Source organism: Stegodyphus dumicola, chromosome 3 (genome assembly GCF_044657685.1).
Source record: "Stegodyphus dumicola isolate Sdum_Otavi_A_Nest chromosome 3, ASM4465768v1".
Classification (NCBI taxonomy): Eukaryota; Metazoa; Arthropoda; class Arachnida; order Araneae; family Eresidae; genus Stegodyphus; species Stegodyphus dumicola.
Genome location: NC_140770.1, coordinates 77,857,306 through 77,884,702, shown reverse-complemented (window position 1 = coordinate 77,884,702; position 27,397 = coordinate 77,857,306). Strand labels below are relative to the sequence as shown.

General features: G+C 33.7%; 1 protein-coding gene and 1 non-coding gene across 9 annotated transcripts in view; one reads left to right on the top strand and one right to left on the bottom strand.

The window, feature by feature from the left end:
- The window catches only part of LOC118187993 (latrophilin Cirl-like), a 1,172,776-nt gene that overhangs the window by 526,903 nt on the left and 618,476 nt on the right, over nucleotides 1–27,397 (top strand). For all 8 annotated transcript variants that reach the window (XM_085813010.1, XM_085813006.1, XM_085813005.1 and 5 more), the window contains one exon: nucleotides 12,071–12,153. The gene's annotated coding sequence lies outside the window, so the exon portion shown is untranslated. The remainder of the gene's footprint in view (nucleotides 1–12,070; nucleotides 12,154–27,397) is intronic.
- Nucleotides 25,005–25,077, bottom strand: TRNAA-AGC (transfer RNA alanine (anticodon AGC)). The gene has a single exon. It is a non-coding gene; the product is annotated as a tRNA-Ala (tRNA).

Genomic DNA, 27,397 nt, shown 5'->3' with positions numbered 1-27,397 from the left:
GTCTCATGATTTAAGACACGTTTTGGGGGCTGTAATAGCATGTAGAAACAATTATATGTTTATTAAGAAGATGGTGCAAATAATGGTTTTTAGCTTTACATCGATTTACTCGGTCTTAGTCATAGGCATTAGATAATATGTACTACGTGCGCTATTTCCCAATCTTCGGATCATTGCTTAGGGACCGCTTCATAATTATGCGCTGTCATAAATGTGCTTAGCATCGTTATGCTGCTCGAAAAAAATGAAATATTCACTGGGGTGCCCGGGCAGGAAAGTGTCTACGCCTTTATCAGATTCGTTTCCTAATTTCTAAAACACAACGTTCATGAAGGCACGGACACCTAGCTGGAAGCGGGATACCGTTACGCAAATAGGGTTTACTTTGCTACACCGATTGGCAAAGTTAATTAAAATTCTACTTGCACAGCGGTTCTTGGTATAAAAGTGCATCTTTATGGAGGTTACTTTTAGAAAAGTGCACTCGTAAAAGTGTAAGCACCTCGACGCTGGGGCATCCTTGTGAAAATTTCTGTCACTTCGAAATTTGGCCAACTTGCACAAAGACGCCGGCACCTTTATAACAGGATGCCGTTATGAGGGCCGTTCGTATTACAGTTTATCTGAGCTAACGGAGACATCGGCCAAAAACGACACTGCTCTATACGCTTTTGAAGAGACTAGTTTTCTTCACAGCGGACTAGCTGGAAAATCTGAACTTCGCCTATAGCAGAGCTAGTCGATCCATGCAATCGACTACTTTAGCTCCGATAAAGCCTAATGTGAACGGCCCTGTAATGTTACCTTAAATTCGTCAATGTGTGTAGGTTACTTTGGTGTACAGTAAGACTTTTCAGACAGCCTCAGAGAAAGTTAGACGTAAGCTGGTAAATCTTGATAATTTGCAGCACCTGAAAGGCTCCCAATCACAAGAGCGAGAAATACTTGTTGAAGGACAGTTATGGATTCCTTCTAATCGTATACGATGTCACAATATCTGATGGGAATTATAGATTTACGAGATCTGTTCTACAACACTGCAGAAAGAAGTTTATAATATCTGAAGAAAATGTTATTCAAAAAGTAAAAAGCTCAAGATAGGAAAGGAGCTGTTATAATGAAACAGAATAGCACATCTTACTGTTAAGTAAATAAAGTAGTCGAGTTAATTTTAACGGTTTTGGCTTCAGTCACAAAGTCATCATAATCCGAGTTTAACTTACAGTACCATTTACATGTTCAAAGATTCCGAACTTTATCATACCATATTTGAATCAGATTTATAAACAGATGGAAAATTGGATGATTAACAATGTTTTTCTGGTACGGATGATACTTTACGTTTTTTAGGGGCTTGACAGTTGTTAATAATGCACTGGTAGACAACTGACCCATTCGAGGCCTCCTACTCATTATCTACAAAAACCGTTAATATGTGTTATCTGCCAACTACTGCCAATGATGGGAATGTATCTAAGCAGATAAAGTGTGTTCATTAATCATTTGTTAAGTTGTAGACAGACTCATCAGTATTGCGGTATTGTGCAAACTATCAACTTACAGTTTACATCAATAAGTAACTATAAATTGTTATTGTAATACCATTTTTCAGACTTAAATCCTGTAATCCGCCACATTCGCGTTACTAATGTTAAAAATAATAGATGTGCTATATTTCTACAAACATCACTCATTCTGAGAAATTTCAACTCCAAAGATTTCATGCATCTAAGAACAATGATTTGTGATACCAAGCTACTTCAAAACATGCCATGATGATGTGACACACGCAAACGAAAATATCTTAGTTGCTGATCTTGATATTGTGCGTGATTATTTTGACATACCGTTTGGATCACGTTTGACATCACAATGACATCAAGTCTAAAGGAATAAATGTTTCAAAATCATGTGTAATAGCTCTTTTTAAAAGAGATTTTTTGTGTTTCCATAGTTACATAGTAGATTCAAGCAGCTTATGTGCATTGTTATACAAAGAACCAGAAGCCGTATATTTCGGCATCGTTTCAGACGTGCTCCATATCTGAAAGCCATAATGACTACTTTTACAGGCACATACGTCTTCATTATCGTGACGATCGCTAGCCGTCTCTTCAAAGTTCGGTGCTGTGTTCGTTAAGATAAATGTAGAACACACAGAAACTCAAAAAGCAAAAGTCTAACTTTCCTGTGATATCATCTTACTGTCCCTCACCTGTCAAATCCTGCTGCGTAACAGTCCTATTTTCACAAAGAAAACGCATGTGCAGGCTCATTGTTTTCAGATTACTGTCTTTTCTAAATTATTCATTGCATGGCTCGAAATCATATTTCATGAGCATTATTGTCTGGGATTATGCTCGAAAATAAAATCTGCAAATTGACTTTAATGTATGTTACATCGGGATTTTATGAGCTCTGATAAACTATGTATGAAATGACTTAAAATGTTTGATCCCATGGGAAGCTTTCATAAAAAAGATGGGAATTTAAAACACAAATAGATTCGATTAGCTAGCAAATTTTGTTGCAAAAAGATGAAAAAGCAAGCATATGAAGTATTTCAAACAACAGAGGGCACATTTAACAAGGTATCCAGCTTTGCTGATGGAGACAATTTTTAGTGATAGTCTGTTTCCTGTTGCACCCCCCCCCTCCCAACTGGCGAAGAGGATAAACTTCTAAATACTAATAATTAGTCGTGTTCATTTCTCGACGAACGAGATAGCTATAGGAGATTTTATGGCCAGACTTTACGCGTAACATGAGTATTATTGAGTTTTCTTTAGAAAACTTTCTATAAAACTATCTTTCATAAGATAAGTGGAAGACTGCACTTAAACATGTTACTACAAAATTTTATTATTATCACTGAAATTTATTTTTGAACCAGAGAAGAAAATTCACAAATACTGTATATAGAAATTTTACAAATGACATATTATTATATACGTGTTAGAAACACATTTTATTTCTTGCACTCATGACATAAGCTAATGCTTGCAACAGAATGTTATTTGGAAGTACAGATGAAGTTGCTTTTCTCGACCCCCTCGCACCAACGATCGAGTCGTTAAGACAGCTGAATATTGGCAGTTCGACACGGGTTCGAAATAAACGAACGGGCTAGCTGTATGGGTGTTTTTGCGATTTCTTTTGATGTGTCGTGATAATACGAGCCAGTTTTGCCTAGAAAGTCGTTCACGAAGGCATCTTTCCGTTTAAGTAGATAGCCTCCGTGCTGCTCGAATAGCTTAACTGAAACAACTCATTTTATTACAGTGATGAAAAGGCACTTTTTTCAGTATGGAATATAAATAATAGATCGACTGTCCTCGTCAGTTGATAACACTGTCTGACCATTATTCGTGAGTGACCAGGGGCGGATTTAGACTTGATAAGGCTCTAAGTTATTTGAGATATGGGACCTTTTGTAAGTCCAGATATTATATGTCAGAGCCAAATATGATTTTCGGATACCTTGAGGGTTTTGGATACCTTGAGGGTTTCGGATACCTTGAGGGTTTTGGGATACCTTGAGGGTTATGATTTTAGGATACCTTGAGGGCCCCAAGAAAATGGGGGCCCTAAGCTACAGCTTATACGTAAATCCTGCACTGTGGGGGATTAAAGCAACTAAGCGAAAGCAATAAAATCCGTCTAAGGCATTAATAAATTAAAGGGCAAAAGTCAAAATTAAAGAAAGATGACTGGCGTAGACTTACTTTAAATAAAACTTGAACTAATAAATAAAACTTTTTTGATTTTGAGGGAGATGTGACTATGTTTCCGCCGAAATTTACTGCTCCTAAAATACAGATTAACATCTGATTGCACTCGAAATTCATAAAGCTTTTATCTAAAATGTACATAACTACTTGTTATTTTTTGTTTACTTTTCACGCTTTTGTGCTTATCTTTGAAATGTGCAAAACTTAAAGTAACAACTATATAACTGAAATATAGCAAAGCTATAAAAAAAGAGTTTAATGAAACAAAGATACATTTTCGGTATTCTTGAATTAATTTAAATTTTATAAGTAGTGGCACCAAATTAATTATACGAGTTAATTAACCACGCTGCAAAATATTCTGAAATTAAAAAATGAGAAAGCGGCATTTTTCAGAGCTTTTCACTTCACTTTTATTCCTACGAGCAAACTATCGCTAATGCACGCCGCCTCGCTTACTTCTTTTAAAATAAAATTACTTCTAAACGTAAGAATAGCTGAAGCAGGAACGGAATCCATAAGCATATCTCGTATTCCTCTTCACTGCGGTGACAAATAAAAATGAAGCAAACCTCCCCACTATATCCCCACTTTTCTCTCTCTCTTTCCTAGAATACGTTTCCTTTTCCTTCCTTTTCGGCTGAGGAACCTAATTGAATTCTGTATAATTCCACGTGTGCTGTGTCCCAGAATTTTAATTATACTTCCCATCCCATATAACACCGCACCATGCAGTATTATGAAACGAATCGTCGTATACATGCATGGCGTGCGTGCAAGAGCGAGCAGTTCGCTGTAATCGGATTTGAGTTGACAAAACGCCAAAATAATGAAATTACAGTCGGTCTGTGTCATTCCCGGTGATGCTTTCCAGGGAATTCTTTGGATCCTTATTTCCTGTAGACGTAAGAGGAGAAAGCTCTCCCGTTTTCCTGTTTGCAGATGGAATAGGTTGATGCTGTTGCTGTGTCATCACTTACGCAGGTGATAAGAAAAAGAGATTCCGGCAAGATGAATGGGAAAGCGCTGACGGAAAATGGAGATTAGACGACCGAAAAGTTACTCGCCGTGTAAGGAATGGAATGGAAGCAGTCGTTTTAAAAGTATGCAATCCTTAAATGGAGCTAATCTTCGAGAAGACCATTGTCTTCTGGCTTTTTATGATTAACTTGTATGTTCCTGCTTTCTAAATAGTAATTCAGTTACCGGCGAGGAATGTCATTCAAGTTAAGAAGAAAGGAGAATGGTAGAAATTTTACTCTCAACTTCTTTATATTTTTGATTTTGCGAACTAAAGAAAGTGAGCGGAATATATTCGTAACTTTATAGAAAGGGTTTGCCAAACATTAGGGATAGTTTCAGTATTAATTGAATGTTGGTATAATATGAAATTCATGTACCGCACTACATCAAGGTTACGTGAGTTTGTAGAGTCATTAGGTTATTTCGAAACAGGAGACATGAAAAATGGGCAATGCCCTCGCCGGGACTCGAACCTCGGACCTCTCGAATATGCGCCGAGTGTGCTGACCATTACACCATGAAGACATGCTAAGAGGCGGAGAAAAAAATAGCGACATGAGATTAGAGAACCCAATTGCCAAATCCTGGTGGTGGAGAATCACCATCCACCGCCTTTTTTAGTTCGGGCGCCACTGTAGAATCACTAGGTTATTTCGAAGCAGCAGACATGAAAAATGTGCAATGCCATTGCCGGAACTCGAGCCTCGGACTTCTCGAATACGACTTTGTTCGGGCGCCACTGTAGAGTCATTAGGTTATTTCGAAGCAGGAGACATGAAAAGTGTGCAATGCCCTGGCTGGGACTCTAAACTCGGACCTCTCGAATACGCGCCGAATGTGCTATATCATTACATTCGGCGCGTATTCGAGAACGAAGGCATGCTAAGAAGGCAGGAAAAATACCATATAAGTTTTTAATTTTATTTTATTAGACAGCCTTTAAAAATTAATACGTTATACAGGAACAATACAAATTAATACGTTATACAGGGAATTACTGCCAAAGTTTTGTTCGTAAAATTAAAAGAGCAGAGCTGTCCGTAATGGGGAAGTATATATACATAAATTAACAAATTAATAATGCAATTTAACTTTTGTTCTTCATATTCTAATTTCAGCATGGAACATAAGAATCCATCAAAAAGTTCAAATCTCAATTTTTTCCCAATGGGAAATATTTACTTTACACGCAAACTTTAAAAAAAAAAAAAAAAAAAAAAAAAAAACTGAAGGCCATTCAGGATTTTTTATTACGCCCAAAGGGACGTTATTTCAACGTTTTGTGTATTACCTTTTAATTTATTAAATATCATGGTCTTCGCACTTAAACTATAAAATTCAATTCAACAGCATTATCACGAAATAATTTAAAAAGAGCATATCTTAAGAATTTCCTATACACAGTCTCGCGCACGCTGGAAATAAAATTGTTTCTTTCCCCGTACAATGATCGGTGAGTTTGTTAATGAAAAATTCGTTAAAAGTTTTACAAAACGGGAAATAGATAATAAAACAGATTCCAGATTTGGGCTTCGAGATGTCCAAATTCGAGTAGAGGACTACGTTATTCAAAATTTGATGTCTGTGTGTACCGTTATTTTTTAACAGTGCGAGAAACATACATACATTCATACGGATTCTTCATTATTGGTGGCAACAATTTGAAAAGTGAAACGCCGTTTAATAGTGGACGACGCAAGATGCCAAAACGAAATTAAATAGCCCTTCTGAGCAAACTGCCAATTTAGGCTTGGGCTAAAAAAAGAAAAAGATGGGCATGGAAGAAAAAAAGTTCATATTGGATTTTATTTTTTTTTATTATAACTAGCTTATATATTTAAGCTTACTTATATCACTTAAGCTATAGGAATATTAAAAACTTAAAACTCTGTGGACTTAAATTTGCTGAAAAATAAAGCTGAAAATCATGCATTGACCTTTGTGATATAATTCATGTAGTAAACAGCATATATGGAATCTTATGCAAATAAAAAGAGTTTTTGGTAATACCGTGACCCAGTTTCTTGGCAAAGAAATTCTAAATCTCGTTTTAATGACGTATTGGTATGTTCTGAAATACCAATACCAATACGTCACTGAAATACCAATACGTCACTGAAATTATAATTTCTTTAAATAATGTACCGTGGCCGGAATCCAGCTCAGCGACTTTATCCCTACTTACTATTATATATTACGTAAACAATTGCAGATAAGGAAAGTCATATGTTAAACGATTTTAAGACATTCGTGAAAATAATAGTGAATGATTCTTGTGAATTCAGTTTTGTCTTAAAATTCCATATTGTTTATCTTAAAATCTTGACATTATTCTCAATCAATATCCCCCACAAAATTATGCAAATTTGATTTTAAGTTAAAAAATATTTTGTTTTTAAGCATCAAAGAAAATACTAAGGCTACATTTCGATAAGCATTTAGAATTCTCAAAGTTGTGCAGCTTGTTAGTCAATCTTTCATATTTCATTTTCAATCAAAATATAATGATTAAAATTGGGATAAATTAAACCTAGTTAGTATTATAATTTTAGATAAAAGCTGTAAACAATTTAAAAGGATCTAACTGAATTTTTTTTTCTCCCAAGAAGCAAAATATTTAAGATCGTTCAATATTTTTGTATTGACTCTAAAATGAGTAGACACGTGATCTCTATTGAACGAAACTGCTAAAATGCGGAAACATTTTAGGGACAAACTTCCAAAAAATAAGGAAATAATATGAACAAATTAAAGTCTGCTATTTTGTTTTTAAGTTTATAGCTCTTATTTGTGTTTAATTTGTGAAATTTAACTCGTGTAGCTCACGCAAAACGAACATGCATAAATCTCAAAAATAAAGATTTAAAGTATTTGACACGGCCAAGCACTTGAAAGGTATCTGACTTATAAAGGGTGGTTTCGTGGAGGATTTACTAGAGCAATGTTTTTGTCTTATTACTACTTAAGAAGAAAACTTTTACGATGGCATGCGAATCGATTCGCGAGGGACTACCGTTGTACAGTGCATTTATCCATTCAGCCGTTGTTATAACCATAATGAACCTGAGAACGAAGCAAAATTTTTTATAAGTTCATAATTTGTATCACAGCTGATGTAATTTTTATCTGATGCCATATGTCGTTGAGCTTGAAATACTATTAGCAATAAAAAATTAAGCTTTCCATAAACCAAAATTTTGTCACGATTAGTTTTGAACTTTCGGACTAGTACATTATTTTACATCGCTACTTTATCACCTATCTATCACATAAATAAACATATATAGCATACTTTCTGTAGATAGATTATTTTTAATAGTTCATAAGAATTTTTAAAAACCTAACAGTTGTTTATTTGATAAATTTTTAAACTGCAGCTTTTTTAATGTAAGATAAGAAAGAAAGGCAGCTTTTTTCCCCTTGGCAAAAGGCACGAAATTAACATGGAATTAAAAAGTATTTCTTGTATGATGAGTGCTTTAGTAGAAAAATCTATTGTTCATGCACTTGTATAGTACATATTTGTACATTAATGCATATGCTGTCTATGAAAAAAGTATTAAAATTTATATCTATTGCCATTTTAATTTTAAATTAAGAATTTGATACAACTGCACGTGCAATGGAAGCACCTTATAAACCCTTCATCCAAAAAAATACTTACCCGCATAACCTGGCACGCTTATCGCCAGCATCAATGCTGTCTGAGAGTGCATGTCATTTACAATAATACCTGGAAACATTCAGCATCTATTTTCTCCAGTTCCATTTATCGCCTGTCCGCTTTTTCTTTACAGTGTAACAGGTACTGAAAAGAATTCTGAAAAGTTTAGGTCATATAATAGCGCTAAAGTCTTTCCAAGCTTAGACAGTTACACCACAGAGGTTAGATTTTAGTCCCTATCTGAATAACCCAGTATCGTCTTGGGCCTGCCTGATTATGAGACTATTATTACACTTATCATTACTTTCCCAGAATTATTATAAAATATTGGAGGAAATTAATAATTTTTATTCATGTAGTTATGTAATAAAATTTAACCGGAGATAATGATTGAAGAAGATAATGCCGATTATTATTTTTTCTTTGAATAACATGCAACTTGGGGGATTTCACTGATTATCCTAAAAATATGAACACAGTAATGCACCAGAAATGCCCAGCTTGAGCACTCGCTATTCAGTAATTTCAAACATTACATTTAATATTTGTAATGCGTTACAGTTGGCCACAAAGGGAGGACTAGAGGTTAGCAGTACAAAGGCAAACGTGAATACATCAAAAATTATGATAATGGATTCAAATTAAGAATGGTGAAGATATATTATGTCTCTGAGCAGGTTGACACAGTATCCCGAAGAAAAAATCGCTTAATTTACTAGTGGTTTTGATTTGAATAATGTTCCATACTATTGGATAAAAGACTTCAGTTTAATTTTGGCCGTTATGTAAATAAATATCCGTACTATTAACATTTTAGAATCATAAGAACAAATTCATTTTGAAACGACTCACTTCAAATAAATTTATTACAAACATTTAATTATTCTTAGAACAAAAAAGGGAGTAGTAAATTCTTAGAACAAAAAAGGGAGTTAAGAAATAGACTTAAGAAGGCCATTGCAATTAAAATTGTATATTAAAAAAATTATATATCTAAGAGAATTAAAACAAAGTAGGTATAAATACCGAAAAATGCTGAGATTATAATGCTCATTAAATGTGGGGAAATGCAGCCATAATAATGTGTAAAATATAGATTAAAGGAGATTAAAAAAATCTTTTAAAATATCTCGTAATAAAAACTAGATATAAAGAAAGCATCAAAGTGGCGAACAACAAAAATATTTCAAAATACGAAGTTTATTGCTCAGATTTGTTTATTGAGTAACAACAGGAAAGAAATATAAAAGAGTAAATTGTCTTAAGCCGGATAATGTCTTCTAAAAGGAAGAACATCATCTAACCTAAAGCCTGTCGGTTTTGTAAAAGTGTCACCGAATGAATTCAAAAGTTAAAATTAAATTACCCGACTTAATCCAACTTACATATATAAATTGTTTTCGTTGTTGTTCCCCTTACATAAATTTGCACAAGAAAATTCTCATTTTAGGATATTTTTGTAATTTTTGCTTTCTATTGAGCCCAAAAGGGCTCTTAATTTCGTATCGGCATTAAGCGTTGAAAACTTTAAATGTCGGTTCACTTTTCAAACTGTTGCCACCAAATATTACATACATGTAAAGAAATTAAAAATTATTCAAAGAAATTAAATAATGAAGAATCTGCATGAATGTATGTATGTTTCTCGCATTGTGATAAAACGACCGTACCTAGAACCATCCAATTTTGAATAACGTAAGTTTCCACCCGAATATGAGCATTTGGAAGCCCAAATTTTGAATTATTTTAATTATCTATTTCATATTTTGTAAACTTTAACGAATTTTTTATTATCAAGAGCAAAGATTTCAAGGCGAGCAATGGCACCTGTAGGGAGTAAAATATTTTTATCTCCAGCGCGCGAGACTGTGTATCGAAAATTCTAAAGATATGTTCATTTTAAAATTATTTTACTATGTTGCTGTTGAACTGAATTTTATGGTTGAAGTGCGAAGAACATGATGTTTAATAAATAAAAGATAACTCACAAAATGTTACAAAAAAAACGCACCTTTGGGTGTAATGTAAAATCTGAAAGCTTTCATACTTTTTTTATTATTATTATTTTATTTTTCTGCTTAGGATATGGGTTTGACACTTAGATACTTTGTTTGTTTATAGTTTTGATTATGAGGTGTTTCAAAATATTTTTAAACCTAGTTTTTATACATACACAGAAATTGTTAAGAATATTAATTATAGAAAATTATGTAAAATTGCTAAATATATGTATGTTAGCAATTTATATTTCTAAATATCAGTAGGGAAGAAGATTTTAATTTTCAGGGGTACTTAAAGTATTTATATTATTAATTCAGTGTCTCGGATAATTTTAAGCTCACAGAAACGGAATAAACCTTCCAGGAAAAAGGTGTATTATCGTGTGATGGTTTTTCTTCCTTTTGACAACGTAAGAGTGTGAAGATAATTTATACAGCTTTTTCCATCTTTAGTAATTCATACTAGTATATTTTAATTTATTGATTTCTTATTTTATTTTGTATGAATTCTTTTGACTCCGCTTTTAATTTTAAAATTAAATTTTGAAAAAAAATTCTATTGACTCCATTTTTAATTTTCAGTATCATTAATTTACTTAGAATGTTCTGTTGATTATTCTCTTAATTGTTTTTCTTTTGCCTGTTTAGTATTAATTTTAACGTAATCAATATTTACAAATTATATAAGTATACTTGTATATGCATACTATATGATATAACAAAATAATTGAGAGGGGAATTTTAGAAACTAGAAGTCACTAGAAACCAGTGCTAACATAGCTGTGATATTTATTTATAGTATATACAGAGTGTCCCGTAAATGTTGCGACAAACTTCTTGGGGAGGTAGGGTACATCATAAGGATTAAGAATTGCATAGAAACCCATGTCCAGGAATGTCAGGGGGTAAGTGGTAGCAGAGGTAGAAGATGGGAAAGGAAACAAGAGAGTGATTAATTTGAAACGCTTATTGGACATGAATACAAATGGTGTACGACAGCTTGAAAGTTACAACAGATGCTCGATGTTTGCATCATCAGACACCAAACATGCCTGACACCGACGGACCATTGATTGTCGGGCATGTTCAAACACACCACGAGTTTCTTTGATTGTAGCAGCTGCAGATCCATTTCAGGCACAACAGGATCGTGATACACGACACTTTTGATATCTCCCCACAAAAATAAATCAAGGCTCGATAAATCCGGTAAGCACGGGGGCCAGGGAACCGGGCTGCCACGCTCAGTGCATCGATGCGGGAATGATCTGTTCAAATGGCTATGAACATCCAGTCCAAAATGAGCAGGAGCCCCATCATGTTGGAACCACATGTTCACAAGCTCTCCGTTCGTATAGCGTTCCATACTCTTCGTATGGTGCCTACCGCTCGAACAAGCCAATCCTTACTTTCCACTAGCACTCTCCTGTACAACACCGTCTGGCAGCATATATTGATGTTTCTGGACCATATATTGATGGTTCTGGAGCATATATTGATGTTCTGGTTCCTATGTAATTCTTAATCCTTATGATGTGCTCTAACTCCGCCAGAAGTTTGTCGCAACATTTACGGGAGACCCTATGTACATCTTAATGTAATTTTCTGAATTTTAAAGTATTATTTAGTAGGCATCCTTTTATTTCTTTCAGATATGTCTCAATACTGTTCTTGGTTTGCAATTTTCTGGATGAACTATTCGAATCGTGACGCAAAGGCGGTTTGTGTTTTCTAGGTAAGAATTTCTGTTCTTTGCAAATGATGCGTTAAGCTTATTTTTATTTTTCCATTATTTCTTTGGAAGAGTAATTTTATTCTGTGTGCTACTGTCGTACGAATATCGTACGTCGTTGTATATCCTGTTTCAGAAATGCTGCATGACTAAATATATTTTGAGAACTAACCAGTTCCATTTTAAAAAATTAATTAAATATGAGCTTTCAGATTACGTTAGTATCACATGAAATGTTTTAGTAAAAATATATGAAATTTAGATATTTATTCAGGGCTATTTATGATTTGGATTTTAAAAGTACTCAATATACATCTGGAATTGATAAAGACTTTCAAAAAGCATAACAGCATGTAAATATTTATGAAAGAAACTTTCATAAATATTTACATGTTTCAATTCTCCTGTCAGTGGCAGAGTAGATAGAACAGCTTTGAGCACTTCGTTCTAAATGGCAAGCTGTATAGATTTTGCAAGGCTCAGTAGATGTGCAACGCGTGTCTGTTAGTTCTCTTAAAGTCGTATCACACATTCAAAGCATTTCGGAAGAACAACTATTTAGTACAGTTTTTCTGCTTTACCACGTGATTTCTCCATTAATAATGATAGGTAATTGGCTGTGGAAAACGAACAACTTATAATTTTTGTGAAAGGAAGGAAAAAGTTGTGCCTTTTTCTTTGTGCTAAAGCAGCTGGAAAAATTGTTTGAAATAGTGTTCGTCCGAAAGAAATGAATGTGTGATAGCAGCCTTACGCACTTTCCGTTGAAAATAACGAATTATTTCAAACAATATTCTGCCATATTCGCAACTGAAAGAAAGGGGCGTTTCCTCCCTCTTCCATAAAATATTCCATATAATTCGTCTTTTAAATCAATTAGCTATTGACATCAAAGTTCCATCGCTTCGATTATTACGAAATAATTGTTTTCCTGTTTTCCTCTTGTTTCACGATGGTTTGGTGTTTAATATCATCAAAATGCAAAAGCCGAGCAAAAGATATGCTCTTCCCAACAATTTTATAAATGGTAACAGCTTTAGACTGATTTCCATAAAGACATCCATTACCTCAGGCAGACAGTCCTCAAGTGCTTTGCCATAACCATCCTGAAAGTTATGAATGCCGCCCAGACAGTATAACGGTAAGGGGAATCTGCTATGGTACCGAAGGGCGAGGCTTCGTATCCCGGAGAAGGCATAGATGTTTGTAAATGTCTTTGCGGTATGAAGGCACTCTAAATATGCGGCAAGCTGAAAGTCCTCTCGCGAGGTTGTGGGCTAAGAAGGATGGGAGACCCTTGGATACGTTCCCTGTGCTGCTCTCCATCAAAATTTGGTTGCGGAACTGAGTAAAGTCGTACTGCCACCTGTGTGGTACGCAATCTTGCTGTCCTTGCCACGATAAAGTTTGTCGACTCAGGCAAGTGAGATAAGTCACAATACAACAAAAGTTATGATGGTATTTTTGTACTTTTATTTATGGCAACATGTAGATGTGCTTCACTGCCCCAGATCGAAAATACTAAATAATCCGATCGCATTCTTCCTGAAAGTTTAGGCATTTTGCAGTCTCCTAACTGTTACTGTGAGCTTTATTTTAATTTTATTTCGTGCTTAAGAATTAAATTGAAACCATGAGCTTACGACTTAGCACTTAAATGATATTTAATCATGCAGATTTCTGAAATATTTCATATAAAGCACTGAATTCGCTAATTAACTAAACATCTAGAGAAGAAAAAATAAGTATAAATTAAGAAAGGGCTAAAACCTTATAAAGTGACTAGAAACTATCACTATTTTTGGCATAATTCTCTTGCTGTTTAAAATAATCTTCATTTTTATTTTCTTCAATAATCAATAAATCGTTATAATAGTTATCTGAAAATAGTATAAGCAAGTGCTAAAACCACAAGAGAAATCAAGGTAATAAATGCTATATAAATGCAATGTTTTATTAGTAGACCTAATAAAATATGCTAGTTCTCAGTGGCAATAGAATTACCTGTATTTGGGACCAGTTGAAAAGAAATAATAGAAAATATGAGTAATTTAATTTTTTAAATTACTCAGGTTATAATTAAATTCATTAAAAAGGCAAAAAATATTTTTGTAAGTATCGTGTTATTTTTATATACACTTACATATTATTCCATCGATCATGAAACTGCTGCTGCGAGATTTAGCAACAATTATGAATAAGCATGACATAATGTCTGCACTTTCGTTTATGTAACCTTGATTGGTTCTCTATGAGCCATCTTTTTCCTTTTATGAACAAGACTATAAACTAATTGTTATTTTTGCAATTTTTAAATTTTTTTTGGGGGGGAGGGGAAGGAAAAAGGTGGCGATCTGCCATCGCAAACTTTAGCCTCCCTCCCCAACAGGCCACCCAACAGGACAGGAAACAGTAGTTTACTTTCAAAGTTGTGGCCTCCTACCATTTAAAAAAGTTTATAGTAATAGACACGATGTGATTAACTGAATATTGCCGATGAAACAGAAATAGATTGGAAAAATTACCTGGGAGGAGTTTGTACTCATAGAATTCTAAACAGAGCTTCCGGTATAATGAAAGGACCTACTAAAATAGAATAATTCGACAAAAGAATTTTTATGAGCCCCGAAAACAAAGCGGGTCGAATGCTAATTGTTTGTTAAATAAAGTGGCGTCAATATTCCCTTAGAATTCCGCAGGAAAGATTAGCGCAACTTTCATTGCCCGATGTTAGCCAACTTTCACAATTGATGGGATAATACGTACGCGGCAATTTTATGTCTGTTTTCATTATTCTATTATGTCGTTTTTATTATTTCGTTTTTTGAAGTCTATGATGAAAAATAAAGCTTTTGGAATGCTACTAATATCGACTTTTAGATCAAAACTGTCAAAGAAAAGTTAACCAAATTGAGTGTTTGCGTACATCATTCCAGTTACTATTGCTTCCACTGTTTCATGAAATTTTAACAGTGCGCTAACATAGTCTGCATGTCGATACTTCATAATTATACTCTCAATCAGATACTCTCAATCAGATCAATCAGATTTTGTGATTGCTAAAATCATACTGATAAAGAAATTGTGTTAACCGAAAAGGAAAGTTGTAAATTACTGAGTAATCTAAAATGCAAAGAAGCGTTACTTGCATTTAGGAAGATATTTCATATTCAAGAATACAATGTGAACGTTTCACTCTATGAAACGAAAGCTATAGCGTTAATTGAGTCTTTGCTCAGCCGTGTATACCACACAGTGTCATAAATGTATATATTTTGTTTCACATTCCGTTGAAAATCGAACCAACTTCTTCTTCAGAATCTCATTCATACGATTAGTTTTTTTGGTAGAATGTTTAGAAAAATCTATCCAATATCGCTTCAGTTCCCAGTTCTATTGCAGTTGCCTACCCGAAACTCGGGAATATTTTACTCTACGTTATATTAAACTAGCTTGTCTTTAATTTGTTTTTGTTCGTGCCATGCGTATAAAGAAGTATAGCGAATAACAAACATTAAAGCCTGCACCGAGATGGTATTTCTCAACGAAATGGGTATCTTGACTAAAACAAATTTTTAGCGTTGCTGCTATTGCTTTCGAAACAATATAAAAGCGAATGAGGCTTGTGAAATTCTCACTAACTTTATGCCAGCTGCCAGCATTTACGATTTAACCATAAAAATGTTGAATCGCTTCGATCTGTTTTACGATTTCAGACTTCAGTCCTATTGGGAGTTTTAGTGGTTGCTTGATGCTGTTATAAAGCATGTTTGACGCGTAGTTATAAATGTTCAATTTCGAATTAATTTTTCGAACTTTCACAGCTGGTGGTATTTTAAGACTCGCGGGGATACTTTTAACGTAGCAAGGTAGACTGTATATAGTTGCGGAGTTACAGTGTCGGCATGTGATGATATGTGTGGCATGTAGTACTTTTTCAGAAGCTGTTTGGAAACAAGATTAGATCCAATCACTTTTTTAACGAGCTCTGTGTTTTATAACCCCTTTCCACAAAACGTTTATTAACATAAAGAAATTAACGATTTTTTAAACAATATTAAGATTTTTTTTTCAAATCTTTGTAATGCCTGTAAGCCTCACTCTTATGTATTACCTTTAGGCTCTTTAGCTAACTGATCAGGTCACACACATTTTCATCCATTTGAAATGTTTAAAATCTTACATTCTGCTTTTAGAATATATATAAATTTTTCTGAAGATTCAATGCAGCTAATCTTTGCTGGAGTACACTTGAAGCTTTAATAGCATTATACATATTGTTACGAAATGCCCAGCTGCGGTAAGATACAAAATTCGCGATATGCCATGGACGGAGCGAGAACATTTCAAAACGAATTCTTACCAGTCTGCCGCAGAATATTCTCTAAAGCAGGTCAGAAAAGCTATATAAACCTTGCTCTGTACGTGGACTAATAGTTTATCGTCAGTGTACCGTCAGTTTTATCGCGAAGAGTATCTTGAGCTCCGAGAGCGATCGACCGAATCGGGAGCTGTATTTAATATTTTGCGTTAAGCTGTCTTCACCATTATAACCTGACAGTCTGAAGGTTTGTGTTAATGATTGTTTCAGCGTGTTTATCGTAGTTTTTCGACCATTGTAACGCGTCTTTGGAACTGTCCTGTGAAATATTGACGAATAGCGTTTTGATTTTTTTATCAAGTGTTGTCATCAATCACTCCAAATCCACGAGCGCGTAGAACGCAACAACATTAAAGATTTCTTTTACTATCTGCTACTATATCTGATTTCTTGATGTGATCAGTAATGATTCGCGAGATTTATTTTAAGTTAAAACTAAGTGTTAATAAATATTTAGTTAGGCTCCATGTTTTCCGCTCTGAATTTTTAGTATCTAAACTAAATCAGTAGCGCAACAGCCCTAGTGGGCCTCGGCCTGCAGTGCCCTTTTTCTGCTTTCATGACCTTTGGGCCTTGGAATACATCAGCATATGCAGTGAACAAGTGTCAGCTTGTCGCAGGCCCCCTTCCCGGTGTTTAGTCCCCAAGCGAATTCGGTACTCATTTCTAGTATCAGAGATTATTTTCTGTGAAATGAAACTCACTCTAATTAATTTTACAATAGCAATTATATGACAGCTGTTGCAAGGTTTTGAAGCATGGTATATATATGACTATTCAAGGTAACTTGTGAGTTTGTTAGTTCAATAATCTTAAACTCAACTACCTCGCGGGCGCATGAAGCATCTGAAATCAGCTGACAGGCCATAATTTTTTATTATTAAATAAAATGAAAAATTGTATTAAAAATAAAAATGTGTTAAATTTCTATTAATTTGTTGTTAAGCTTACTAAATAATTATCAAAACATACGTAAACACTAATAATAAAAATATCGCATAATAAAAGTTTTTAAGTACCCCAAAAGGGGGGTTAGTCCAATTTGGCTATTAGTCTCGAAACGGGATTTTGTGTTGAATTACTATGAAAGGCTAAGTCACTTTTGAGTTTGTTGCCACCAAATATTATCGTCGTATATAATTTTCAAAGAAATTAAATTGGGAAGAATCTGCATGTGTACTGTCTAACCACACTAGCAGTTTGGCTGAGAGCCAAGATGGGCCAGTTTAATTGAAGGGATATGGGTGAAAAAGAGTGGGTATTTTTCCCTCTCGAAAGTCGTAGCGGCTGTAACAGCTTTAATATCGTTATTAATCTCTCGTGCATTTGAAATAGATGAATAATAAATAATTTACAGGTTACTGGCAATATTGAAACACAGGCTCGAGAGCCGCATGCATTTTCTCGCACGAAGCACGTAACTATTTTTTTTTTTTTAAATAAGTTTTCATACCTTTTCTTCTCTTGTTTGTGTGTCGCCATTTTTTTTTTTTTTTTTTTTTTTTTTTTTTTTTTTAGTGTAAAATAAAAGTTATTGCTGTGTTCCATCATTAGAGTTTACTTCAAATTATTTAAGAAGTATCACAGGGTGTGGGTGAAAAGAGCGGGTATTTTTTCCTCGCGGAGGTCGGGGGTCATTTAGTGTTTTTTCTGACAATCATCGAGCATCGCTGTTACTGACCTTCTTTTACTTTCAAATCTTCATTTTTTAAGAAGAGTTCTAGTATTCCAGAAGAAAGCTCTAGAAATAAACCTTTCCGCGGCGATTTTAAGAAATTAGTGTATAGCGTGATTAAAGTTTGTAATGAAGAATCACAAATAGGAAGACTGACTATCCCAGTTACGCAACTAAAAATGTAAAGGGGGAAAAAGGTATGGCATGTCTAATTAAAACTAAAATAATTTTTATGCAACCTCTTCTCATTAAATTGCTTTATTTTATTCATAGATCATTTGATTATATTAATAAATGTAATTTATTAAAGAATATTTAACAGATGAAAGTTTCTTATTTAATGTTTGAAAATATTAAAAATTAACCAAGATGCATTATCTAAATTATTATTAATTTAATTGTTATCTATTAAACATTATTATTAAATTAATATTATCTATTAAAATATTTATAAACTGATGATGAATTGTATTAAGACATATAGTTTACTATTACAGGTCTTTTAATGGTTTTTCTTTGAAATGTCATTATCTGATGTTTCTACGCATTTTAATTTAATTCTGTAATTTTAAAATTTCACGGTACATCAGCTTAAAATGTATAAAGCGCAGACAAAAATTTTCTGTTGCGCAGCACTTCAAAGATAGAGCGTGAAATGGAAGAACCATTTAAATCTAACCAGGCTCTGCACTCACCCCTATATCACTGATAGATATGTAGATATGTAACTATGATACTTCTGTCCCAAACCGGGTGTTTACATAAATCTAGAATACGTGGTAGGACAGTATATTGTTACGGAATTTGTATTTAGTTAGCTATTTTTAGTAGAATTGTAATTAAAATTGTTTGATTTCCCCGTATAATGCAGCGCGTGATGAGTTTTAAGAGAAAGCTACTCCGAAAAAGTAAAAATACAGGAGCACGCGCATTTAATAAATACATATCTCGTAATTTATATTTAAACTGAATAAATATAATTGACTACTGTATTAGCTGTGACCCTAATTCTACTCTTTTGCTTTCCAGAAATCTCGAGAAAACGGAAATTAGCAGAACATTCTCGTGCACGATTTAAAAGCTTTAAAAAGCCGGAGAGAAACATCTCAGTTCAGTTGTTTACTAAGTTGTTGTTTACTTAGCTGCTGTAATTTTGAGCTCGGATTAGCTTTCTCTACGCTTTGAATTGCGTTCTATTTATCGTTTTAGTAGTTTAAAATATAACTACTGCGTGATATTATATGATATTGTACGAATATTTTTGAGAAAAAATCCACCGTTTTGTTATATTTCTTGTGATAAGAATGAATTTTATTAGCTTTTTATCGGACTTGTGCATTCAATCTATTACGAACCCGTACGCACGCAGCAATATGTATATATATATATATATATATATATATATATATATAATTAAACTTAGGAGATAATATAATCAATTAATCAATACTGTTTAGGAAATAAATTATTATATATATATATATGTGTGTGTGTGTGTTTCTGGCATTAGGAAAAAAAAAGACGGCACATAAAGCCATCTAATTTTGAATTACGTAATTCTCCACCCAAGCACATTCACCTGGAAGCCCAAATTTTGAATTTGTTTTATTATCTGTTTCATATTTTTAAGATTTTATAATTTTTTTTATTAAAGGGTTCAAAGATTTCAAAGCGAGTAGTGGCAACAGTGCACTGACACTTTTTTTTCCAGGGCGCGAGATTGTCTATCGGAAATTTTAAATATATGCAGTTTTTAAATATTTTGACATTTTGCTCTTAAATTGAATTTTATGTGGCTAAGTGCAAAGAACGTGATATTTAAACCATAAAGATAATACACAAAACGTTATTAATAAAAAGATTAAAAAATAGTTTTGCAAGTTACCTAATTAAGAAAACTGAACATTGATATGATAAACTGACATGATTCTGGGGAAAAAATAAAAAAATATATGTACCCATTTGGGCGATTGTTAAAGTCTGAAACCTTTTAGATATTTATTCATTTTTAATTATTTGTATTTATTTTCTGTCTGAAATCTAAAGTTTGGTACCTGCAAGACATTTTTGTTGGTTACGCTTTGTAAGTATGAATGTATTGATTTATTGTGAAATATTTAGACTGGCATTTCTTTCAAATAATTCTTACGTGCTTAATTAATCATTAAATACCTCACTTTTAATTTAAACTAAAAGTAAACAAATTACAAAGCTTTCTAAGTTTTCAAAGAATATTTACCAAGTGGCACAAAACTTGAGAATAAATACTGACAACCCTTTCTCTTATTTATTAAATTTCTCATCAACGCATAAATAAAAAGGCATATTTTTATATGTAAATAATTATAAACTCCTTTATTTCTTACTGCATCTTGACCCTTGATGATGTTTCGATTCGATTCGATCGAATAAAATTTGTAGCCTTGGAGAGAAATGACTAGAAATCATCACTGATTGTTGTTTCTTATTGACCAGTCGGGTTCTTATTAATTTTTGACCGTGGAAAAAAAGCTGTTCAAATATAAATGTATTCTCAAACAAAGACATTACAAAACGGAAATAGATAACACTTAGCACAAAAAATCGTAACTGAGCCTATTTATTTTTGGACAAATACGAATAATAAATAATCAGAATCTGTAATAAAATCTGTCGTTTCGCATCTTTGAATAAGATTTATATCGCGGTGTAAATTAATTAGCTTTGTGTATAAATTTAACTGGCCATTAGTCATGTTCATTTTTAATGGTAGTGAAAATGACGTAAACTCTGTCTCCAAGTAAGTAGAATATTCAAATCTGCAACACCATATTTGCAACAAATACATAATTGAATGTATTCGCGGGCTGCAAGTTTGAGACCGCTGGTTTAATTGACTGTAAAAAAGCAAGGCAGTACTGTTATTTATTTTCCTTAAAAGCGATGCTTTCGTGGAAGAAGTTCCAGGAGAAACTAGAAGGTATTTCTCCCGCCTTCTTAGCATGTCACGTGGTATAGTGGTCAGCACACTCGGCGCGTATTCGAGATTGTATTGATGATCGAGAGGTCCGTGGTTCGAGTCCCGGCGAGGTCATTGCTTATTTTTCATCTCCCCTGCTTCGAAATAACCTGATGTATCTACAAAACTAGCTGCTTTTCTTAGCTATGTAAGAACAATCCATATAGCCAGTCCATTCACTGAAAGCAGAATTCGGGAGGAACTGTCAACGGTCTTATGCCCTCGACAACTGATAGGATCGATTTAGAGTGTTGTTCAGTTAGCAATTATTAAGCCTGAAAAAAGATAAACCGTGTTTTGAGAAATATAAATACCTTAGTTAAGAAACTGATGAAATTTGTGACACATGTTAATTAGTAGCTGAAGATTGTTGCTGTCTGGTGACATGTCAATGGTATTAAATTAGTGATATTGGCTAACTTATGGACAGTATCGGTGTATAAAAAGTGAGTCAGGTTTCTCTGCTGAGAAACTAATGGGAGTTTAAGTTCAAATGTTTTGTATTTTTTCTGTTTAAAGATAACATGAGTAAAAATTTAATTTCCTATAGAAAGTAAAAAATAGTTTTTCGTAAGATGTTTGAATGTGATACTTCTAATAAGAAAATATTCCTTCTTCAACAGTTCATTTTGATCGTGATAAAATTTTTCGGTACTTTTCTGTTAATGGGACACCATTTAGCGTCAAAAAAAACGTCGACGCGAAATCTGACTAGATGGCGCAACTCTAATGATACATAAAGCTTCATGAAAAGAATAACTATTTAATGTGTGATGAATCTAATATATATAACGTTTAATGCGCGTAATGCTTATACGCGATGCCGAATTTGTGCAAGTTCCTGATTTTTTAAGCGAAAAGAGATCGCTGTGCACATGGGGGTTTGAACTGTTGTTCTTCCCATGTGCACAGCGATCTCTTTCGCTTAAAAACATCGAAGTACTGGCATCGCACAAAAATTCGCTTCGAGCACAGTTTCGGCGTTGCCCGCATTAAACGTTATATATATTATCACTGCACAATTTTTCATGACGCGGTATAAATAGTCTACCATATTTTGCGCATATTTGGCGAAGGGTACCTCGCTAACAGAAAAGTACTAATTTTTCCAAATGAAAAATATATCTTTTAAATAGTAATTTCAATAAATTAAGAACGAATTACGCACGTTATAAACTTTATTGATAATACTTATTTTGAAAATAAGAGCACAGTTATAAGTGATAAATGTAATACATTTAAATTAAAGATGAGGGATAAGCAAGGTACGCATCTATCTTTCTGCAGCGCCTAATTATGTGGCACCTCTTGTCCTATTAAAAAAGTTTCAATTTTTTTCTTTTAGGTTACAATCATAGTATTTGATTGATTGCTCAATTTTCTTTTTTGCATCTTCTGCAATGTTTCTGAGTTTCCATAAGTCTCCAGTTACTAATAAGTAATTTAGTATTTTTTAATTTATTCATCTGAGTTGTTATTTCACCTTTATTTGTATAATTTTGAGCTCTGTAGTAAGAATAGTTATTTCCCATGATACAATGGTAAGAAATGCAAGAATAATCTCGTATTAAGACTAGATGCATTTACTGTAGCATTTATTGAAGACAAACGCTGCTGCAGTATGTACACTGTAATTACGTTTAAAGGAGCGTAAAAAGGAAATACTCCAGGCGTATTTTAAGCATGTGTCAGTTTCTTTTCTTGTATAACGCTAACCAACACCATCCTGAATGCTTGTTTTAAAAATAATGTTCCTCTAGAGAAATTATATTCAAGAACTTTTGTCAGCCAAAAATAACAAATCTAACGATGTAACAAATCTAACGATGGTCTAGCTGATTACACCGAAACTCATACCCAAACTATTTTTTCCAAATTTTCTCTGCCTTCCCCCTCCACCTCCGGAGAAAATTCATACCTTCCATCTTTTACCTCTGCCAGATTTATGCCTTCAAATACCGTGACCTATTGTTTTTCCCCGTCTCTGAGGTTCCAAATTGTCGGAATGATCTTTGAAATGGGGTGACTTGACGCAAACGATTCATCTTCGTCAAGATTCCCCGGACGAGATAGTGTCGGTCTGTCCCTTGGCGAGCTGTTTGATGCATGGAGATGGAAACGATTCCGAGAAATGTTGCGTTTCTGCTCGTCATAAGCGTGTGTCGTAAGAAGGTGATTCTGACGCTAATGACGTCGTTTAGGTGCTTAGATTTCTGATTGGATTTGGAATGTGGGCGTCGTTTCTCCTGAGCTGATTGACATCTAATAGACGATTAGTTTGAACCAAAGGGTTTTAATAGCCACCCTCGTGTATTTATTATAGCTATCGAATGAAAATTAACAAAATTTGAATAAATTTCTAGATAATCCGACAGAGTTATCAGGTTTTCAGATTTTGTCCATTAAATGGAAGAGTAATATATCTGTTTCGAGTTATGCTTAATGACGGTTACCTTCGGATGAAGACCCACCACTGGCCGAGTGATTCAGACCGCTGAATGCTGGTAATTTTTCTGGATTCAAACCTAATCGGATGGGCTGAGTACATGGTTTATTTTTGTAGTTTTCCCGAAGTGTAAATCAGCCAGTGTCCTTTAAAAATTCCTCTACGAAGGCACCCCTTCCCTTAGGTACGTAGCTGTCGTGAGCATTGCCTTATCCTAATAATCTAATCCGTTGGCTGAGTAGATAAAGAAGCTTAACTCTAATTCAATCTGGTTTCAAATTCCTGTGAAGAAAGTAACTGCAGGAAATGTTCGTGTTTTCCTTCATGTGTAACATTTTTCCTGTGTGTATTATGCATATGAACCAGTTTCCCTAAAGAAGACCTCTACGAAGGCATTCTCTCCCCACCCCCAATGTTAGGTAGATAACCATAGGGAGTTTTACCAAAGACAAGGCTTCATGTATAAAACAACACGGGTTGATTTTTCTTAGAAATCTCGTTACCAATACATCGTTTCGTCCATGCTGGTCCCCTTTGGGTGCTTTGTATTAAGCAATTAATCAATCAACCGTGCCTTATGATTGAGAGTTATTATTTCTTTCACAAGTATACTTTAGAATTGGATTAATGAATTATGATAATGTGTAATAACTGCCTGCCAAAGAAGAGGGATGCCTTCGTGAAAAACCTTCTAAGATAAATTACTTGTATTCATGAAAATTATTTGGAGATATGTTAAATATCATTAGCCTGAATAATAATAATAGCAATAATTCTACCGAAATCTCAAGGGAAATTAAATCATCCTATTTTATCTTAAATCAGTTGTTTAACAGACTTGTGCATCTTTGGATATATAACAGGAAAACAGTAAGACAGAAAGATTCATTTAAACATAAAATTTATCAAAAGAGCTTGCAATCCGATTCTGATTCCAGTCTGGTATTTGAAAATGGCATTTTAATTAATTAATTTTTAAATGATAATACAATTGATATGTATTTTATTTATTCTTTAGTTTCTTTCGTTATTTTATACAATTTAACCTACGGTGAATTTATACAGTATCATAAAGTCATCTATGGTATCATTCTTGTTTTTTGACATTCGAATATGGCATCATACCTTAGAACATTTCAGATTACTTCATAGCTCCAAATATGCATTCGCTGAAGTAAGAATTAAAACTGAGTCACTGTGACTAAAGAGCAAAGCTAAATTAAAGTTCAATTTAAGGAGTCTGGTACATCAGGCATGAAATTCAATAATTAAAAAAAAATTATTAACCTATTTTCAAAAAAGTATTTTGATTTGATGTAAATAATTACATTGTTTCAGGGGGGAAAAGGTGAGTTGGAGGCGCCGGGTATCGATCCCGGTACCTCTCGCATGCTAAGCGAGCGCTCTACCATCTGAGCTACGCCCCCGTGTTCATTGAGTGATAATCTTATTTCATATTTCAATAAAAATAAAGCGTATAGCAGCTGTAATATTCTTAAACAGCTGTATTTGTACTGTATATCTTAACGAATAATAATGAATTCAGTAACATATGCTGGAATTATGGGTTTGTTTTTAGACAAAAATTCATTTTTCTCGCTTTGTGATGATACAAGTATTTTAAATGAGGATTAACCCTTTGCGGCACAGTGTGTCCGGTCTGAACATACCTAAAAATTTCCTTCTTTACGCACAGAAAAATTGAATGAAAAAGGATTTATAGGTTACTCTGAACCTTCTTTATTTATAGTAGATGGCAGCTCAACACAAACCAGTCCATATGTTTTAGCCATGTTTAGTTTTTTAAGACCCTCATTTTTCAAAGAAATCTTCCAGATTTTTTTAGGGTATAAAAGGAATTGTTTGAAAAGAAATTTCTATGTTATTTTTTTTGGCTGTATGCTAATCTCCTTATTCTATATTAGTTTTAAATTTTTGCCTTGAAATCTTGCCTAAAAACAAACGGCGAACCCTAGGTGTGCCCAGACCGGGCTCACGGATAATCTAGGACAACTGATTTCTTTGTTTCTCCGCATCTCATCTGTCAGTTCATTGACAACAATGCTCGTTTCAGCACTCTTTTCGAAGCTCTATTCGATCAGTACGCCCACTTTGGGCACACCCACAGAATTAAACGATAAGTGCTCTCTTCACAAAATTTTACTTGTGTACTCCTCTAGGCCTAATTAGACTGCCTAACTTTTTTTTTTTTTTAATCAAAACTCCAACTTTAAAAGATAGCTTGCCGGAGAGGGTTAAAGATAAATGTAGTACGTTAGTAGGGTGAGTAAAATGGCAAAAAAGAAGGAATTTGATGGACAAAATAATCTATGAAAGTGTTTTTTTTTAAACCTTCCGAATAAGATGTATTGTTTTCTTTCAATGTATAAATCCCTAACCTGGCAAAGCTGATTGACGAAAAAAATAGTGAGTTTGATAAGTGTTGCCCCCTACGCCAAAAATAAGACCGTTCATCATCCAGATAGGAAAGTGGTTAGTGACTCTGACTGCCATACCGAAGGGCCAGGACTTGAATCCCAGAGAAAACATGGATGTAAATTGTCTGCGCCTTTCATAGAGGGTAAAGGTGACCGCCTATTAGGTGCCTCAATAATAAAATTACAACCGCTTCTGGCCTCAGTGAAAAGTTTAAAATGGCTATTGCCCGCCATTATATTAACAAGGAAGAAAAATTCTTTCACGTAACTTTCATATATAGCAGATTCCCACCAGGGAGTTGCTCTTCGGCAAAGATAAGAACTTTTATTAACTAATTAAATCTCAAAATAACAAACTGAGCAATTTTAAGAAATAAACGCCCTTCTTAATAATTTAAACTTTCATGTTACAGTTTTTAATAATGTACTGAATCTGTGATATATCTAAATGGTAATTTTTAAGATGTGCAACTTTGTTGTAATAAGTAAAAAATATTTCTCATGCCCTGTATTACGTAACTGGTATACAAAATATTTGTAAAAATTTGTACAGTGGTTGACTTTTTAAATCTATTTAAAATTTTTTAAACATTTAGTGGTAAACTCTATTTTTAGGCTTGAAGTCTTCAGATTGCGGTTTTCTTGTTTTCTATTATATCCTTTGCGTTATTTTAATAGACTTGCTAATGCTGTAAATATTTTTTGTAAATATAATTAAAAAATACATGAAGTTTTATAAATGATTTATAAATTTATAAATGAATATACATGTACTTTAATTTTTGGCAGATAAAATAAATGCTTTTATAGATGTTTTCAAATAATAACGTAAAAAATAATATTAAAATACCATAAACAAGGTACTCAATAATTCTTTATTGATAGTATTTTATGGCAAAGGAGAAAATTTTCATAAAATAGTTGAGCTAAAGCACTTCAATACGGATTAGTGAAATTACAAGCATTAAGGAATAGATTTTGATTTTTTTTAAACCCCACTGATAGGCTTTAGCCGTTTATAGACGCTGGATGAGGTGATCACTTTATTATGGAGGTACCTAACACCTAACAGTTGAGCCACCGTTGCCCCCTATGAAGGCCGAAGATCCATGCCTTCTGCGGGATTCGAACTCGGGCTCTTCGGTACGGCACCATTTTCCCATATGAACGGCACGTTAAGAAAATTTAATCATTTCATGTTTTTCAGACAATGTTAGCTGAAACTAAGTATGCGGAGAAACGAATAAAGCTACTTAATGTCATGTAATTGTTTGTGTCATTCTACGGATTTGTCCAGCTCACTTTAATA